Genomic DNA, 20,035 nt, shown 5'->3' on the forward strand with positions numbered 1-20,035 from the left:
CCGAACTCCATGTTTGTAGCCATTTGGGTTGTCTTCCTTGCTGTCCCCTGAGTACGTAGCCAATTACTAAGCTCTTTCCTCAAGTGTTCTCTAGTATTCCTCTGAATTTTCACTGCCTGGACCACTTTTTTTTTTTTTTCGTGACCGGTAAGGGGATCACAACCCTTGGCTGGGTGTCGCCCGCACCGCGCTCAGCCAGTGAGCGCACCGACCATCTCTATATAGGATCCGAACCCAAGTGACCACTTTTTAGGTTCGTATTACCTCTGATCCTCGTAACTGGTCTATCTGCCTCCGTTTTCTCTCTCCTTTAACCTGACCTGTCAGGTTAGCTCTCCTGTAACAATGAAAGCAACAATAGCCAGCACGTGCTAAACACTCAGTACGGGCGTGCACTGCTCTGCGGTCCTCGCACACACGCAGCCTCAGCCCTCCTGCAGTGCTCACTTTGTTATCCTCATTCTACAGGTGAGAAACCTTGAGGCACAGAGAGGTTGGGTAGTGTAGTGGATTGAATTATGTCCCCCCAAAACTCCTTAAGCTTGAATTTTATCCCCCAAGTTTTATGTATTATAAACTGTGACTGTTAAGAGGGTGGGAAATCCTATTATGGGAGTTGAAAGGTGGAGCCTTGAAGAGGTGATGGGATTGTAGGACAGTGCAGTAGTGAATGGATTAAAAATGGTGGTCAGGGGTGAGGTTCTGAGGGCTTTAAAAGAAGAGGAGAGTCTGTCTTTCTCTCTCTCTGTTCTCTAGGCTTCCACCATCTTGCAATGTGAGACCCCTGGGCCACTGCTGCCACCACCAGATGGACTTTGGACTTCCTAGTCTCAGAAACTGTAAGCAATAAATGTCATTTTTCTTTATAAAATACCCAGTTCCATGTATTTTGTTATAAGCAACACAAACGGACTAATACATGTAGCTTGCCCCAGAACGCACAGCCAGGGATGCGGAGTGGTAGGATGACGCGGGGCTCCCCATTGCCTACAGAAAGTGGGGCGAGCTGCATTGCAGCCGACCTCACTCTCCCACACAGCTGCACGAACATCAGCGAGGCCACTGCCTTTGCTGCAACTAAACACGCCCAGTGCCCACCCTCCCCTGTGCGCCCATGTCCCCCATCTTCTCTGCCTCCTGTCCAGTCCTCCAAAGCACAACTCAACTAGCCCCTTTCCATGTCCGCTCCTAGGGCTACCTTGGCTCACCACAGTCTCTGCCACCTCTGGACTCTGCTAGTGTGGTCAGCGCTAGTCCTGCCTGCTGCTGTGGTGCAGAGTGGCACCACCTCTTCTGGGGTGCACACACTCAGGTAGGACAGGGCATCCTGGCATGGCTGGCTGGCTGGGGCCATTCTGGCATGGGAGACATTTTGAGGTGGCAGGAGCCAAACAGTCACATTAAAATATGAATACACTATTGTTTTTGCTTTTTGGTTTTTATTTTATTTCATTTTTAATTACCAAGAAATATTCATTGTAGACATTCCTCCTGCTCACTCTACCCCTGTCCCTCAAACTCTCCCTGAGCCTGGCTGGTGCTCAGGGATGGAAAAGGGTGACAGACATGACTTGATCATTATTTCCCTTGGCTACTTTTATTTTTTTCTAGGACAAGTGTTAGTTCGTTTTCTGCTGCTATAGCAGACCACAGACTGGGATTTATTTGGCTCACGGTTCTGGAGGCTGGGAAGTCTGAGCTCGAGGAGCACATCTGGTGAGGGCCTCCTTGCTATAACATGTCATTCTGGTCATAACATGAAAACAAGTCTCCCGTGGCAAGAAAGACAAAGAAAGAGGGCCATGCTCGTCCTTTTAGCAGGAACCCAGTCCCACGATAACAGCATTTGTCCATCCAAGAGGTGACATAATCACCTCTAAGAGGTCTCACCTCTCAATACCGTTGCATTGTGGGTTGAGTTTCCAACACGTGAACTTTGGGGACACATTCAAACCACAGCAATATGCACATGTGGCACAAAATTCCAAAGGTACAAAGGATATACCATGAAAAACAAATCTCCTTTATGCCCTGTCCCCCACCACCTGTCCCCTTCCAAAGGCACCACTCCTCTCTGCAGAGATATTTAGTGCATATTCAAGCATATCAATATGCTCAATGGCAGTGTTGATATGTCATGTGCCTCCCTCCCAGTTCTTTGTAAAAGGGACTGTCTGATTCATTTCTGTACCTCTGGCCACCCCCTCCCCCCGTGCCCAGCGCTGGCCCAGGGTCTGGGCTTGGAGCAGACACTTAATAATCTGGTTTGAAGGGCTCAGCCAAAACCCTGGCTAGAGCAAGGGCAGGAGCCAAGTGAGCAGAGGAGGGGAAGAGGGTGGTGAAGAGGGGAAGGATGGAGGAGTGAGCCCAGGAGAGGCAGTGGAAGCCATGTGGAAAAGCCAGTCACACAGTTCGCCTGGCACACTCCTCCCCTACCCACCAGCGCACTGAGGAGCCAGTGACAGCTGCCCTGGGAAAGTCCCCATGCCACTTTCTGCTGGGTTCCACTCATCCCAGCCCGACCTCCCGAGGCAAAAGGGCTCCCACTTGACCCACCTTCCCTGTGGTTTATTCACTTTGCAGAATTATGCTCAGCTCAACTCACCAGGCTCTGTCCTCTAAACAATCCTCACCATCCCTTAGAGAAAATTGCTTCTGTGATGACTCACGGAGAAGGAGCTATAAAGCACTGAATCACCAATACCCCCTCCTGTCCTGCTCAGTAGCTTCTGCTTTCTATTTCCCCTTCCAGAGACAATTTAAGATCTGTTTCTGTGATCTTGGCCCCACGCAACGGCTGCCAGCTAAACCAAAATCAGCAGTAACCTTTTCCCCAACTCATTGTTTACCTGAAACTGGCTGTCAATGATAAATGTCGTGCCCTGCCTGGCTACTAACCAAGTTGAAGAAAAGAAAAAAGAAAGAAAATCAGATCAGCAAGAGAACAGATCTGTACGTGGCCGAGGCCACGCTGCCTCTAAATGATACGCAAGAAGTTCGTGCCCCCGTCTGAGACTCTGTGAAGAAACCTTTCTCTAACTGTGTTTGAAAACTATTGAAGAATTATTTTGAATGGTGTAACTTTGAAAAGGCCCACACAGCGGGAAATGCAGCACTCTTGTAACACGTGAATTTTTTTTTTCTAAAAAATCCCCAGCAATCCATATGCAAAACAAACAAACAAACAAAAAGAATCTAGCGACAGACCTTACACTCTTCTCAAAAATGTAACTTAAAGTGGGTCACAGACCTAAGTGTAAAATACAAAACTGTGAAACTCCTAGAAGATGACATAGGAGGAAACCTAGCTGACCTTAAGTGTGGCGATGACTTTTCAGATACAACACCAAAGGCACAATCCATGAAAGAAATCATGGATAAGCTGGACTTGATTAAAATTTAAATTAAAATTTAAAATTTAAATTAAAATTTTCTGCTCTGTGAAAAACACTATCAAGAGAATGAGAAGACAAGCCACAGTCTGTGAGAAAATATCCATAAAGGACACATCTGATAAAGGACTGTTATCTAAACTACACAAAGAACTCTTAAAATTCAACAATAGGGAAAGATGCATGACACCGTATGTCCTTAGGGAAATGCAAATTAAAACAGCAATGAGGTACCACTGTACACCTATTAGAGTGGCCAAAATCCAGAACACTGACAGCACCAAGTGCTGGCGAGAATGTGGCGCGGCAGGAACGCTCATTCACTGCTGGAGGGAGTGCAAAAACGAGGCGTAGTCTTACTGGACAATCCAGCAATCACGCTCTTCGGTATTTACCCAAATGAGATGAAAACTTATGGCCATAGGAAAATCTGCACAGAACTGCATACAGCAGCTGTTTTCATAATTGCCAAAACTTGGGAGCAACCAAGATGTTCTGTAGTGAGTGTATTAGTCCGTTTTTGTTGCTTATAACAAAATACCTCAAACTGGGTAATTTATAAAGAAACAAAACTTTTTGCTTACAGTTTCTGAGGCCGGGAAGTCCAAAGTCCATCTGGTGGTGGTGACAGTGACCCAGGGGTCTCACACTGCAAGATGGTGGAGGAAGAGAGAGACAGACTCTCTTCTTCTTTTAATGCCCTCAGAACCACGCCCCTGACCACCATTTTTAACCCATTCACTACTGCACGGTCCTACAGTCCAATCACCTCTTCAAGACTCCCCCTTTCAATTACCATTATAGGATTTCCCACCCTCTTAACAGTTTAGTGGGGGCTAAGTTTCTAATACATAAAACTTGGGGGACACAATTCAAGCTTCAATGAGTTTGGGGGTGACGTAATTCAATCCACTACAGTGGGTAAGTGGTAAATAAATTGCAGCACCTCCAGACAATGGAATACTACTTATCACTAAAAAGAAATGAGCTATTAAGCCATGAGAAGACATCATGGAAACTTAAATACCCACTACTAAGGGAAATAAACTGGCCTGAAAAGGCTACACACTGTATGATTCCAACTATATAACATTCTGGAAAAGGCAAAACTATGAAGACAGTGAAAAGATCAGCGGTTGCCAGGGGTTGGTGCGAGGGAGGGATGAGCAGGTGGAGCACAGAGGAGTTTTAGGGCAGCGGAAAGGCTGCATGACACTGCGATGGTGGGTACCTGTCACTACACATTTATCCAAACCCGTAGAATGTCCAACACCAAGAGTGAACCCCGAGGTGAACCGTGGACGTGGGTGATAACGACATGTCAGTGCAGCACCACTCTGGAGGGGGGTGTTGACAGTCGGGGAGGCTGTCTGGGGGGGGGCTGAGGGTGTACGTGGGAACTCTCTTTACCTTCTGCTCCATCTTGCTGTGAACCTACTACAGCTGCTCTGAAAAAATCTATTTCAAAGATCATAAAATCATGGTTTAAGAATAAATTAATACTCAAAGTCATATAACAAAAATGCCCGGTGGATAAGAGAGCGGGGCAGGAGTGGGGCACCTGGCAGGTTCGGGAGGAACTGATAAGGATTCCCATGTACTTTATCGTGTCTCATCTCGGAGTGAAATCGCCAGGTTCGTAAGAATCAGTGTTCCGTTCCAGCAGAAACCCTGCACATGCTTCTGACAGGAGACAGCCACAGGAATCCCCCAGGCTGGGGACAGTGCAGCCATTCTCAGCACAAGTTAGGCTCTGCCTTGACTCTGTCCTTGGACTGGCTGGAGTGTGTGCGTGTTCTGCTTGGCCTTTTAAACTAAATGTGTGTGTACATTTTTTGAAAAGTAGGCTTTCTCCTTGTGTTTTTCCCTGTCCTTCACCCATTCTAATAAGCTTATTTCTTTGTCTCAGGATGTAAACTTTTATCACCAGGTTTTTGGTTGAATTAACAAGTGAATTGGCCAGACTATGAAAGACATTGGTGAAGCAGGAGATGAAACCCAGCAGGAATTAGGTGCTGAGCATCAGAAGGCTCCAGGCTGGGCCCACCAGTTGCTCATGTCCTGATGGACAGACACCCAGGACCCGCGGCCCTGACTCCAGCTACACACGTGAGTCACCTGGGGCAGCACATCTCGAGAGGATTGGACTCGATGATTCACCCCGTCAAGGGCAAGTGAAGAGAACTAGTGCAGCCATTAACGAATACAGAGGGATCTGGCCAGCAATTTGCACGGATCTCTGCTTGCGAATGCACAGAGTTGAGCACGCTTGTACATATTTGCATGTCTCTTGGGTTACGTGTAAAGTATATACATAATACACATAGATGCACACTCGTGGACACATGTATGCAGAAAAAGATCAGGAAAAGTTCTCCTGGATATGTACCTTTAGCCAAAATGCTAAAGAAAATATCCTCTGTTTTTATCATTATTATCATTATACTAATATTAATGAGCCAAGTGATCATAATGTAATGCCAGCTGGTATGTTTCTCGGATGACAAGTTATGCATAACACATAGCTTTCTGTCATTCTGTTTTCTCAAAGGATTCTATTGTTATTTTCTCTTGTGAAATTATACACAGAGTTGCACATTAATAGTTATCCTGAATTTGTTCGATGCCTCTGAATCTGGAATATAAGCTATAAATGTACTTATACTGATTTTTTCTTTCCTTTTTAAAAATAGATTTATTGGGATATAAATCACGTATCATACAGTTGATCCATTTGAAGTGTACAATTAATGGGTTTTAGTTATGCAACTATCCACCACACTCAATTTCTAAATGTTTTCATGTCCATAAGCAAAACCCCCATACCCTTTAGCTATCACCCACCTTTACCCACCTCCTTACTAGGCCTAAGCAATCACTAATCTACTTTCTGCTATATAGACTTGACTATTCTGCACATTGTACATAAGTGGAATAATATAATGTGTGGTCTTTTGTTCCTGGCTTCTTGCACTTGGCATAATGTTTTTGAGGCTCATCCATTGTGGTGCGTATCAGTACTTCATTCATTTTTAAGGCTGAATACTGTTTGTTGTATGCATAGAATACACTGTTTATCCACTTATCTCTTGGGGGACACTTGGGTTGTTTCTGGCTATTGTGAGTAGTGCTGCAGTGAACTTTGGCCTGCAAGTACTCTTTGAGTCTGTGTTTTCAATTCTTGTGGGTATGTACCTAGAAGTGGAATTGCTGGGTTATAGGGTAATTCTACATTTAGCATTTTGAGGAACAACCAGACTGTTTTCTACAGTGGTGGCACCATTTACATTTCCAGCAGCAATGGGTTCAAGTTTCTCTAATTCCTCACTAATGCTCGTTCATTTCCTTCATTATTGTGACTGTCATTGCAGCCGTCTCCGTGGGTATAAACTGGTATCTCACTGGTTTTGATCTGTATTTCCCTGATGACTAATGATGTCAGCATCATTATGTGCTTGCTGGCTTCTTTGGGAAAATGTCTGTTCAAGTCCTTTGCCTATTTTTTAAGGGGTTGTTTGTCTTTCTGTTGCTGAGTTCTTGTTTTCTTAACAGTTATTGTTCTCAGTCCATTGGCCATATCTGCTGGTCACACCCGGAGGTGCACGTTAAATTTCATGTCCCCCACTGCTGTGACTGCAGTCAGGTGGAGACGTCTGTTTTAGAATACACTGCTGCTTTGCTCTTTCATCCTTAACTACAAGTCCTATTGTTCTGTGGCACTCAGGGACTCTGAATAAAGACTGATATTCACTTTGTGCAAAATTGTAAGACAGATTAGTCAAAGCATAACCATTGCTTGAATAGAGTTTGATGCAAGGAAGATTATTGTTAATTTTGTGAAATAAAGTGTCTAGTCCTCCCCTTACAATAAAGTAAAAATTTGGGCCGGCCCGGTGGCGCACTGCTACAGTGCGCTGCTTGGGAGTGGCGGCGCTCCCGCCGAGGGTTTGGATCCCACATACAGACCGGCCGCTCACTGGCTGAGCGAGGTGCGGGCGCAACACCGAGGGTTGCGATCCCGTTGCCGGTCCCGGTCCAGTACGGGCGCGACACTGAGGGCTGCGATCCGTTGCCAGACACGAAAAAAGACAAAAAAAAAAAAAAGCAATAAAGTAAAAATTTTTTTAAATTTTAAATTTATGCCTACCATGGGGGAGATAGTCAGTAATCTTTGGTATCATTTGCAATTTAATCTTGATATAAAATGTGAGCGTCAATGAAATTACGTTTATATGAGGAAGAAAATCTGATTGATTCGTCCCTGACTGCTGAGACTCCAGGGAGATATTCCCTGGTGATAGAATTGAACTGTACGGTCGACATTCAACAGCTGGCAGAAGCTGCCCTGTTAACAAGCACCAGGGTGTTTCTTGGAGTGGGCTAACGTGGCCCCTGCCTGAGAAGCACTGGGTGTTGGTTAGAAATGCATATTCCCACATCCCATCCCAGTTCTGAATCAGACTTTCTGCAGGTGGGCCCAGGAATCTGAGTCTTAACACATTCCCTAGAGAGGTGATTTACATTCAGGGGACAGTTAATGGGGCAGGGAGGCTTTTATCAGCCTCTGAGGGATCTTGTAAACTCAATGTAGAGAAAGAATGATCATTGTCAAAGTCCCCAGATTAAGCATAGGTAGGTACGTTGAGAGTGTCATCAGAGGTATCCTAATGATCTTTAGCTGTTGTCTATTTATTATCTGTCTAGTCAAATAAGTGCAGCCCAGACCTACCACTACACATTAATCTCAAAATCCTATTTCCCGTATTTCTATTGTATACCCACTTTTTAGGGGACTCTTTTTCTGTCCCTGTCTATATTCCAGGGGAGCCAAGAGTGCCGGTGAGTGTTGAGCATATTCACAACTTTTATTTCTAGGAAGTGTGCCCTATGAAAGGGGCGTTCTGCAGGGAAAGAGCAGAGACAACCACGTGTTCAATGACCGGGGATGTGGGACTGGCACATGCATATGACTAAACGCTGTGCAGTTACCGAAACTGTATTTATGACGACTCTGCGATAACACAGGCAATGTTTACCGTGTGACGTTAAGGAAAACATTCTATGTAGAATCTAATTATGACTTTGTGTTATAGAAAATATAACTACAAAAATGCTGGAAGTAATTTTGGGGAAGTAACTCCCAAAAGCATTAACAGTGGCCGTCTTTGGACTACGGATGGTTTGTTTTCTTCCTGCTGCTCAATATGTCCAGCTTTAAAGACTGCATATGACTTTCACAATGTAAAGACGTTTTTCTAACAAAAGAGACATTTTGTTGCTGTGAATAATTACTACCACTTCTCAGTTCATTTTCTCTAAACATTGGCTCAGTAGCAGCTGTCTTGCCTGCAGGATCGTTCACCTCATCAGAAAGTCAAAGGAAAACAAGTCGAAGCTCACGTTTTTCTCTTTGGTCCATCACTGGGCTGGTTTCAGAGGGGCAGAATGCTGCAGCATTTACTCTGAACATCGGCTTCTGCCAAACTGCAGGGAGTCAGCCAGGCTGGGTGTAGTCCTTACTGAGAGAAAATCCAGCGATTGAACCTATTCATCTGAAAGCACATGGATGTTGGGCTGGGCCTTGATCTGCTATCAACTAGTGTGTTATGTTGGGGAAATGACTTCCCCTCTCTTGGCCTCTTTTTCTCTGTAAAATGGTGAGATTTGTCGACTAGATCCTTTAGGTCTTTCCAGCTTTAGTAATCCATGAACCTCACCTAAAGAGGTTGACAGCCCAAGGAAACTGCTGTTTTGTAGAAAATACCTTCTTTTGTGTGTACGAGAGTGTGGTAATGTAAGAGGGAGCCAGGAGAACTTATCCTTAAGAGACAGTAGGCAAAGTTATGTGAGCAAGGATGTTCTGTACAGTGTTGTTTATAATAGCGAAAATACAGAAACAATGTAACTTTCCAACAGTAGGGGAAGGATTAAATAAATTATGGTATAGCCCAAAATGTAATGTTTGGTAGTCATTTAAAATCATGCAGATCTGTACCTACCGACGTAGTTATTTGTAACATATTAAGTGGAAAATCTACTTATTTAAAAATGTGTAAAATGTACCTTTTTGATATATGTATACCTATACATACCCCTTGTAAGGTTCATAGTGATGATTTTGTGGTGGTGAAATTCCTCTTAAGATTTTTTTTGGTTTCTTTCTTTTTTTTTTTTTCCTTTTTGTCTTTTTTCGTGACCGGCAACGGATCGCAACCCTCAGTGTCGCGCCCACTCCTCGCTCAGCCAGTGAGCGGGAACTGGTCTGTATGTGGGATCCGAACCCTCGGCGGGAGCGCTGCTGCGCTCCCAAGCGGCGCACTGCGCCACTGGTCCAGCCCTTTTTGGTTTATTTCTAATTTCTAATTTTCTATAATAAATTGTGTAATTAAAGCAAATACACAAGGTGTATCAGTCAGGGTTCTCCAGAGAAACAGAACCAATGGGTGAAGTGCACACACACACACACTCAGAACCAATAGGATATATACGTGTGTGTTTGTATATATGTGTGTATACATATATATGTGTATGCATGCATGTGTGTATATACATATATGTGTATATGCATGTGCGTGTATGTGTGTGCATGTATAAAACGAATGAGATTTATTTTAAGGAATTGGCTCATGTGACTGTAGGGCTGGCAACCTGGAAACTGAGGCAGTTTTGAGACAGAATTTCTTCTTCTCTGGGAAACCTCAGTTTTTGCTCTTAAGGCCCTCAAATGATTGGATGAGGACCACCCATTATCAAGGGTAACCTCCTTTACTTCAAGTCAACTGACTATGGACATTAACCACATCTACAAATACTCTCCCAGCAATACCTGGATTCACGTTGATCAAATCACTGGGTGCTAAGGCCTAGCCAAGTTGACGCATGCAACAAACCTCACCCAGAAGAATTCTGATCACAAGGAATGAAGTTCAATAACAACAGAGAGGCATCTGGGTTTGCTGGGATCTCAGCAGGCCTGAGGTCTGCAGTCGTTTGCCATGAGGGGCTGCTCCTTGCAGAAGACCCAGTGCGAGCCCAGTGGGGCAGCCCTTTCTAAGTCCCTTCAAAAGGTGGTCGCACATGAGAGAGTGAGGACGTGTCAGGAGGAGGAAGGGACAGGAACCTGTGAATCAGGGCCACCTGTGTGGAAGTAGGAATGTGGGAGAAAGGCACAACAAAAGCAGGGGCAGACGGTGTGAGGAAGCCCAAGGTCTCAGGCTGTGGACAGGAGCTGGGTAAAGTTCATCAGACTCCCAAGGGCTGCAGGAGCCCCAGGACATCCGAGTTTACGAATCGAGCCTGGATCCAGATGGCTGTGCAGAGTTCCCTTTCCTCCCCATGCTGGGGGCCATCGAGTGGCACAGACTGATGCAATCTACATTTCGCATAGATTTCTAAGTCATTACCAGCTCTGAATTAAGCAGCTGAGTGATCTCCCTGCCTGGGGAACAGGCACGGTTGGTGGGGGTTCCAGATTATTGACAGGTTGTTTGGCAACAGAAGGAGGCTAAAGAAAGATGTTAAAACAAGTGAAATGATAAGCACACCGATGACAGCACAAAATACCCAACAAAACCTTGCTGCTTCATTGGGAAATTTCAAAGCAAATCCAGGTGATCTTTGTCTCTTCATATATTTGGCAAACAAGAAGGAGAAAGAGGTTCTTTCTTTTCCAGTTCTCAGTCCTGGCAGGTGAGGTACCAAAGGGCCCCACTCTGCCCAGGGCAGGCTGCCGGGCCGGTGTCCTTGTACCTCCACGCCCTTCCATAGGCCGACAGGCACCTCGTGCCTTCTCCTGCTTCACGCTGCTTCCACAATGGACATGCATTACTTTTATAAACAAGAAGGAAAAACAATTATATTTTTAAAATCTGGCAGGGGACTCCTGGTTTCAAGATACTTTGAGAAGCACTTTACCTCCCCTCACATGCAAAAACATTTTCAAATGATCCAATAAATATTAATGTGGGTAGATATCCACAGCAGGACCGGGCAACAGAGGCTACCATAAAAGGGCTGAAAGCTCTCAGGATTGCCTGGAAGAACTGAAGCGGATGGGACGGGATAGCACATCGGGAGAGTTTAAACTGCTTCTGTTTCCTGGAGGGGGATTTCGTAGTGTATCATCACAAACCTGTGCACCCAGGTTTGCAGATATCCCGTCCCCTGGGACAACATCCTAAGGAAATAACTGGACATATGTATAAAGATGTATGTTGTGATGACAGCTGTATCTTTACTTTTTATATTTTCAAGGCTTATTGAACTTCCATCTTTCATCTAAGTGATTCCTGTTCGTACACTCTCTCTAAAAGTTGAAACCAATAAGGCCGGCCTGGTGGTGCACTCGGTAGAGTGCGGCGCTTGGGAGCGCAGTGGCGCTCCCTCCCCAAACTTGCATCAGTGAGATGTTTTCATACACGTGTGCTTCTGATTCTGGGTCCTCAAAATTTCTTACGAAGATAAAATTCCAAAATCACATCCTGCAACATCTGTGATAAGTCATTTTTGATTCAAACATAAAAAATATAAAACATATGGAGAAATTAAGAATGTGACAATGAAAAATGAGGTACCCATAACACATTTTGTTCTTATTAATCAAATTCAAAATATAGACTAAGAACACATTGAGGGGCAAGCTGTGAGAAAATAGGTTTCATAGGCCAAACCAACATTTGTTAAATCATTTGGTAAAACTGTCACTTGCAATAACTTGGAAGGTAGACCATCTGCCCACTCCAGTGCGTCATTCTAAGAAAAACGGTTGCACCAGCCAGGTGTTAGTATGTGTCAATTTTTACTTGAGCATTTAGCGGGTATTACAAAGAAGAACAGAGCATAGACAAAAATGCCTGGTTGGAGAACAAAGATAAGGAAATAGATGTAGCACAAACATTGGGGTAAGAGTTTACATGGTCCACCAGGGTTTCTTCATTACTCAGAACTGCAGCAAAGATCAGATTCGGAGTGCTGTTTATACTGTAGCTCCCATTAAATGGAAAAAGAAACCTTTGGGGGTGAGGAAGGAAACAAACAAGACTGTCTTGAGAATTCTGACTACAACTGTGTGGTCCAATCCACAGGGTGACTGAGCACCAGGAATGTGGCTAATCTCAATTTCCATGTAGTATAAACACCAAATAAACACCAGATTTCAAAGGGTTGGTATGAAAAAATGCAAAATATCTCATTAGTAATTTTTTATTGGCTACATGTTGAAATGATAATATTTTGGAAGTGTACTACCACCAGGAAAAAAAAGTCAGGCCTAGCCTTAGAGGCTGACCATAAAACAAACTTTAGACTCCCCAAACTTGCATCAGTGAGATGTTTTCATACACGTGTGCTTCTGATTCTGGGTCCTCAAAATTTCTTACGAAGATAAAATTCCAAAATCACATCCTGCAACATCTGTGATAAGTCATTTTTGATTCAAACATAAAAAATATAAAACATATGGAGAAATTAAGAATGTGACAATGAAAAATGAGGTACCCATAACACATTTTGTTCTTATTAATCAAATTCAAAATATAGACTAAGAACACTTTAAGACAATTCCTTAGTTTTAAATCTACAAAACCTAAAAATTTTAAACAAAAGGCATATAATAACGCTTGCTGTAGAATGCTACTTTTCAGCAGTTGAAGATGAAGGGCTTTTAGATTGTCCAAGCTGTGAAAACTTGGTACTCAGTTATGTCTAGAATACATGCTAGTTAGTATGTTAATCTATTTTCTGCTATGCAGAAAAGAATTAATTATATTTTTGGTGTGCCATTAATAGTGAGCACCTATTTGTTATTGCAGCGTGCAGTGTAGCAATAACAGAAACAGTCTAGCTGCTGAGTGTGTGGCAACACTATTATTCCTGCACCATAGTTTCATACTTGTAAAACTTGACTTGTAAACTTTCAAAACAAAAAATGTAATAATATTAATTTGTAGGTCAGGTCTCCAGTGCAGACGTTTAGTTGTGAAATCCTGGCAGGAGCCCCTTCTGCAACAGTATGGCCAAGTGACCTTGTTTATTGTCCTGGGGCTAGGCCACCAGCACTATAAATGCTATGGCCATTCAGATGCAGGCCATCATGACTGGTCAGAATTTTGCATTCTTAAACCTATTGCCTGTAGAAGGAGATACTATGAAATAGTACAATTTTTTAAACAGTTTTGAAAATTCACCTTAGGGCAGCCCGGTGGCGCACTGGAGAGTGCGCCGCTTGGGAGTGCGGTGGCGCTCCCGCTGAGGGNACCGAGGGTTGCGATCCCATTACCGGTCACGAAAAAAGACAAAAAGGAAAAAAAAAAAGTTGAAACCAATAAAAGAAGCATTTCATTACTACGAATATGCAAATATTGTTCTACACTGGACTGCATAATGTGTTAGAATTACATTTATTTCTCTGTGGATTCAATTTCACACCAGGCCACTTGAAAGACCCTATCTCTAGCATCAAGGATACATAGATTCTCTATTTTGTCTCTGGGGGCTGCATTCTAACCAACGAGTGGGAGCAGAGGGGATGTGCAATTTCAGTCCAAGGCTTTTCATGAGCTCCACCCTCACCTGTCTACTGGCTGAATGCAGAGGATCACAGGTCCCAGGGGACCAGAGATCCACAAGACTGAAGGAACCTGGTCACCTCCAACTAGATTGTCACATGAGCAAGAAATAAACTCTGAGTGTATAAAACCATGGAAATTTGGGGGTTTATTTGTTACAGCAGCTAGCATTATCCTTAATCAGAGATTGATATTTTGAAGTGGGTGCTACCATGATAAAATCAAAAATATGTGACCCTAGGTTGACCATTGAGGGGCAAGCTGTGAGAAAATAGGTTTCATAGGCCAAACCAACATTTGTTAAATCATTTGGTAAAACTGTCACTTGCAATAACTTGGAAGGTAGACCATCTGCCCACTCCAGTGCGTCATTCTAAGAAAAACGGTTGCACCAGCCAGGTGTTAGTATGTGTCAATTTTTACTTGAGCATTTAGCGGGTATTACAAAGAAGAACAGAGCATAGACAAAAATGCCTGGTTGGAGAACAAAGATAAGGAAATAGATGTAGCACAAACATTGGGGTAAGAGTTTACATGGTCCACCAGGGTTTCTTCATTACTCAGAACTGCAGCAAAGATCAGATTCGGAGTGCTGTTTATACTGTAGCTCCCATTAAATGGAAAAAGAAACCTTTGGGGGTGAGGAAGGAAACAAACAAGACTGTCTTGAGAATTCTGACTACAACTGTGTGGTCCAATCCACAGGGTGACTGAGCACCAGGAATGTGGCTAATCTCAATTTCCATGTAGTATAAACACCAAATAAACACCAGATTTCAAAGGGTTGGTATGAAAAAATGCAAAATATCTCATTAGTAATTTTTTATTGGCTACATGTTGAAATGATAATATTTTGGAAGTGTACTACCACCAGGAAAAAAAAGTCAGGCCTAGCCTTAGAGGCTGACCATAAAACAAACTTTAGACTCCCCAAACTTGCATCAGTGAGATGTTTCCATACACGTGTGCTTCTGATTCTGGGTCCTCAAAATTTCTTACGAAGATAAAATTCCAAAATCACATCCTGCAACATCTGTGATAAGTCATTTTTGATTCAAACATAAAAAATATAAAACATATGGAGAAATTAAGAATGTGACAATGAAAAACGAGGTACCCATAACACATTTTGTTCTTATTAATCAAATTCAAAATATAGACTAAGAACACTTTAAGACAATTCCTTAGTTTTAAATCTACAAAACCTAAAAATTTTAAACAAAAGGCATATAATAACGCTTGCTGTAGAATGCTACTTTTCAGCAGTTGAAGATGAAGGGCTTTTAGATTGTCCAAGCTGTGAAAACTTGGTACTCAGTTATGTCTAGAATACATGCTAGTTAGTATGTTAATCTATTTTCTGCTATGCAGAAAAGAATTAATTATATTTTTGGTGTGCCATTAATAGTGAGCACCTATTTGTTATTGCAGCGTGCAGTGTAGCAATAACAGAAACAGTCTAGCTGCTGAGTGTGTGGCAACACTATTATTCCTGCACCATAGTTTCATACTTGTAAAACTTGACTTGTAAACTTTCAAAACAAAAAATGTAATAATATTAATTTGTAGGTCAGGTCTCCAGTGCAGACGTTTAGTTGTGAAATCCTGGCAGGAGCCCCTTCTGCAACAGTATGGCCAAGTGACCTTGTTTATTGTCCTGGGGCTAGGCCACCAGCACTATAAATGCTATGGCCATTCAGATGCAGGCCATCATGACTGGTCAGAATTTTGCATTCTTAAACCTATTGCCTGTAGAAGGAGATACTATGAAATAGTACAATTTTTTAAACAGTTTTGAAAATTCACCTTAGGGCAGCCCGGTGGCGCACTGGAGAGTGCGCCGCTTGGGAGTGCGGTGGCGCTCCCGCTGAGGGNGGCCAAGTGACCTTGTTTATTGTCCTGGGGCTAGGCCACCAGCACTATAAATGCTATGGCCGTTCAGATGCAGGCCATCATGACTGGTCAGAATTTTGCATTCTTAAACCTATTGCCGGTAGAAGGAGATACTATGAAATAGTACAATTTTTTAAACAGTTTTGAAAATTCACCTTAGGGCAGCCCGGTGGCGCACTGGAGAGTGCACCGCTTGGGAGTGCGGTGGCGCTCCCGCTGAGGGTTCGGATCCCATGTGGAGACCGGTTCCCGCTCACTGGCTGAGCGAGGTGCGGGCGCAACACTGAGGGTTGCAATCCCGTTACCGGTCAGTAAAAAAGACAAAAAGGAAAAAAAAAAAAGAAAGAAAATTCACCTTAGCCATTCGATGACCTCCCAGCAAGTTTTGGTTGTAGACTTTAGGCTGAAGGTTTGAAGTGTTTTCTGATTAATGCAGAACCAGAGGACACCTCTGAACTCACAGCACCTTTACCACCGAGAACAAGTCAGCTGGGATTGTCAGTGGATTAACCAGAAAACTTATTACAGTTTTTTAATTAGACTTTTTATTTTAGAATAATTTTCAATTTACAAAATTTGCAAAAATAATTTAGAGAGTTCCCATATACATTTCCCCTAATGTTGACATCTTACATAACTATGGTACCTTTTCACTAAAAACTAAAAATTAGCACTGGTACAATATTGTTGTTACACTACAGATGCTATGCCAATTCCCTAGTTTTTCCATTAATGTTCCTTTTTGGTCGTGGAGTCCAGCCCAGGGTCCTGCTTTGAACTTATCCATCCTGTCCCCTCAGTCTCCTTTGACCTGTGATAGTTTTTCAGGCTTTCCTTATTTTCACACCGGGAATGTTTTGAAGAGTAGTGAGTGGTCAGCTATATTGTAGAATGTCCCTCGAATTGGGTTTGTCTGATGTTTTCTCATTATTAGACTGGGGTTATGTGTTTTTGGCAAGAGTGCCACAGAGATTCCTGTCATATCATATCAAGGGGTCCGTGATATCAACACAATTGGTCGCTGGTGATGTCAACCTTGACTGATCACTTGGTTAAGATGGTGTCTGCCAGGTGTCTCCACTACAAAGTCACTATTTTTTCCCTTTCCACACTCTATGTTTTGGAAACAGGTCACTAAGTCCAGCCCAGACTCAAGGGGAGGGGATTCACCTCTGCCTCTTGGAAGGGGGAGAATCTACAGATACAAGTATGATTTGGAATTCTCTTTTTTATTTATTTATTTATTTATTTAAAAGATGACCGGTAAGGGGATCTCAACCCTTGGCTTGGTGTTGTCAGCACCACGCTCAGCCAGTGAGCAAACCGGCCATCCCTATATAGGATCCGAACCCGTGGCCTTGGTGTTATCAGCACCGCACTCTCCCAAGTGAGCCACGGGCCAGCCTTGGAATTCTCTTTAAGGAAGGTTTATCCCTCCTCTCCCATTTATTATTTCTTCAATTAATTATTTATGTCAGTGTGGACTGACCAATGGTTATTTTATTCTTTGGATTATAATCCATTATTATTTTTAATTTTGTTCAAAATTTCCCAGCTTTGGCCATGGGGAGCTCTTCCAACTCGTTCCTGTGTCCTTTGGCAGGCTGCCTTTTCCTTCTCTCTCGCCTCCCACTCTTCCCTCCTTCCTCCTTCCTTCCCTTATTTGTTGAGTGAGCACTTCCTTACTTCCCTGCTGCAGGACAGTCCAGACTCATCTGGCACTTTCTCTGCCGCATCCTACTGGTTATGATTTTGATGTTAAGGTTTCAAACACACAGAGAGTAGGACACAAAGCAGCCGCGGATTGCAATATTGATTCTGGTGAACTAAATAGCACGGGATCCATTTGATGTGTTTCCAAAAATGACATTCCATCTCTCTTTATTGGAAAAGCATCAGATAATTCCCTGAAAAATGAATTCACAGATGAAGAAAGGGTCCACGTTGTCTCTGTCCCAGAACTAAGGCCACCTCTGGAATTCTACCTTCTGACCTCTACAGGGGTCTGCAAGATTCTGCCTATGAAACAGAAGGTAGAATTCCAGAGGTGGGCTTAGAACTCCTCGAAGCGTTCCTCTCATCATGAGCGCCCACCTCATCTTGGATATGGATCCATCTCATCTTGATGCTCATTTTCACACTCACAGAATTTTTCCATGGCAGACGTCAGCTAGAAGAAGCTGACTTCATAAAGATCATCTTAAGAGACGTCATCTGTGTCCATCCCAGCAAGGAGATGAGTAAGACCCGTGTGCCATCTGCTCAGATGAGTGTGAGCACAGGACCAGCTCACTGTCCTTCTCAGTGCCCATGTGTGTCACTGCTGGAGTACAGCTGTCAACTCAGCTAAGGAAACCCCAAAACAACCTGCCTCATCTATGAACAAAACAGGGTTCTTTCTCTGGGAGATGCAGTCTGATGCAGAGTGGTCATCAAGTTTCCGTGAACACCCTCACAGACCCTTTGCTTGGATCAGGACCTAGTTGTTAAGGGCTGAATTGCACCCCCCACACACACTCATATGTTGAAATCCCAACTGCAGTACCTCAAAATGAGACTGTATTTGGACACAGAGTCTTTAAAGAGATGATTAAGGTAAAATGAGGTTATATGGGTGGGTCTTAATCCAATATGACTGGTGTCCTTATAAGAAGAGGAGATTAGGACTCAGACTCACACAGAGGGACGACCATGTGAGGACGCAGGGAGAAGATGGCATCTACAGCTTTGAAGAAAGGCCTCGGAGGAAACCAGCCGTGCCACACCTTGATCTTGGACTTCTGCCTCCAGACTGTGAGACAATAAATTCTTGTTGAAGCCACCCCGTCTGTGGAACCTCATTATGGCAGCCCTAGCAAACTAGCACACTAGTCATTTGGGTCTCTGCGGGAATCCTGATTTCATTAGAACACAACAAAATCGCGAGCCTGTGAGGAGCATTCTGAGTAATGAATACTGCGTGGCGGTCCTCCTGCAGCCTAGGGAGGACAGGATCACAGCACAGCAAACACTGACCTGCAAGGCCGATCAGCTCATTAGTATTCTGTATTTTAATCAGATTATTGAAAGAGGCATTTTGATCAGTGCTCAGCTGGAGGAGTATACATCATTTCACTACTAAGTGCAATTTAAAGGTACAGTTGAATAAATCTCTTTTTGGAATAAAACAGCCAAAACATGTTTGTAAATGTGCAGTAGAGCTCGTATGTAAGACCTCGACCAGTGCACACACATGTGTTTTGCACATGGATTCACACTGCCACGACCACGCACAGCCAAAGCAAGCTAACGCCCACCATGATAAAAAATCACCAGGAGTCATTAAACTAGAAGTTGTTTTTGCTCTGGGACTTCCTGAAATTGTCATCATATGGAAAGCAGGAGAAATAACTTAGTGTTTTCCCTCATATGAGCCTCACAAAGAGAAACAGACATCCTCGGCAGGTGTCTTTCTCCTTTCTGTTCCCAAGGCAGGAGCAGTCTGTGTTGGGGCAAATTTTGAAACAGTCATTTAAATTTCTTAGTATTATAGTAGTATCATGAGTTTGAGTCAGTTGCTAAATGAATATGATCTGGCCTTTACTTCCTAAACTCCAGCACCTTCGGGGTTTTTTTTTTTCCTTTTTGTCTTTTTTTTTTTCGTGACTGGCAACGGATCGCAACCCTCAGTGTCGCGCCCGTACCGGACCGGGACCGGCAACGGGATCGGAACCCTCGGTGTTGCGCCCACACCTCGCTCAGCCAGTGAGCGGCCGGTCTGTATGTGGGATCCGAACCCTCGGCAGGAGCGCTGCCGCTCCCAAGTGGCGCACTGTAGCAGTGCGCCACCGGGCCGGCCTCACCTTCGGGGTTTTGTGGGTGTCTTCAAAGTGGAATACAAACACCATGTGGAATCCAGAACTTCAGCAGCAGTTCTGATGATCCCTCTTACCATAAAAGCCCATCTTGGGGTCACCAGCTCAACTGTGTACAGGGAAAGTGTACATCTTGAGTGTCAGATTTGAAAATGAGAGCTTCTGTTTAACAGAACTCACGAAGCATCTGAACTATGTATTATGGGAATCCATGAGCCGTCACTCCTGTGGGGAACTGTGTTTCATGAGAAGACTTCCAGCAGATCTACACCCACCAGCCCACACCAGCCAGTGCCAGAAATCCTAGCAAAGTACCTGAGATGAAATCCTA

At 43.7% G+C, this 20,035-nt stretch overlaps 1 pseudogene; it reads left to right on the forward strand.

Annotated features, from left to right (window-relative positions):
- Nucleotides 1-20,035, forward strand: part of LOC103595688 — a 26,783-nt pseudogene that overhangs the window by 4,156 nt on the left and 2,592 nt on the right.

Source organism: Galeopterus variegatus, unplaced genomic scaffold (genome assembly GCF_000696425.1).
Source record: "Galeopterus variegatus unplaced genomic scaffold, G_variegatus-3.0.2 Scaffold1819, whole genome shotgun sequence".
NCBI classification, from domain to species: Eukaryota; Metazoa; Chordata; class Mammalia; order Dermoptera; family Cynocephalidae; genus Galeopterus; species Galeopterus variegatus.